Genomic DNA, 600 nt, shown 5'->3' on the forward strand with positions numbered 1-600 from the left:
AGCACATTTACAGTGCTGCTAGAGCTGGAGGAAATTACACTGTACTTAGTCCCACTGGTCCAAGGAGCTTTCAGTAACAGTAAGGCATCCCGCTTTGGGTAGCCCTCTGTTCAGGATCTGATAAAACAGAGCCAGAAGTCAGATAGCTCCAACAACTCTTCATCGAGGGGGCCCTAGCGGGCTTGTCCTTGCTCCGTTTACTGCCCAGCCAAGCCCCTGCTACTCTTTATAACGTTGTGACATATCCTGATTGATGGGTAAAAGCCTCCACTGAAGGGTTCTGGATAATAAACGAAAAGCAGAGACCCTCCACGGACTTTTCGTACCAGCACCCTGGGAAAAAAAACATCCAGGGCGCATCTCGCATCTTTTGCTGTGCAGCGATACCAACAACTTCTAATCGCCGAACTGTACCCTCTCCTGCAGACACACGCAGCATCCCCCACCGCTTTGATGAGCAAGAAGTACCTGTACGTACCTACACGCTAAATGTCGCGACTAGGCTGCACACAGCGACCTGTCCTGAGCGACACAAGTCTCACCATCAAAAACACATTTCTGACCAAAAAAATAAGCAAACGGGGAAAAAAAAAAAAAGAC

This window comes from Fulmarus glacialis, unplaced genomic scaffold (genome assembly GCF_000690835.1).
Source record: "Fulmarus glacialis isolate BGI_N327 unplaced genomic scaffold, ASM69083v1 scaffold45529, whole genome shotgun sequence".
In the NCBI taxonomy this organism is placed as follows: domain Eukaryota; kingdom Metazoa; phylum Chordata; class Aves; order Procellariiformes; family Procellariidae; genus Fulmarus; species Fulmarus glacialis.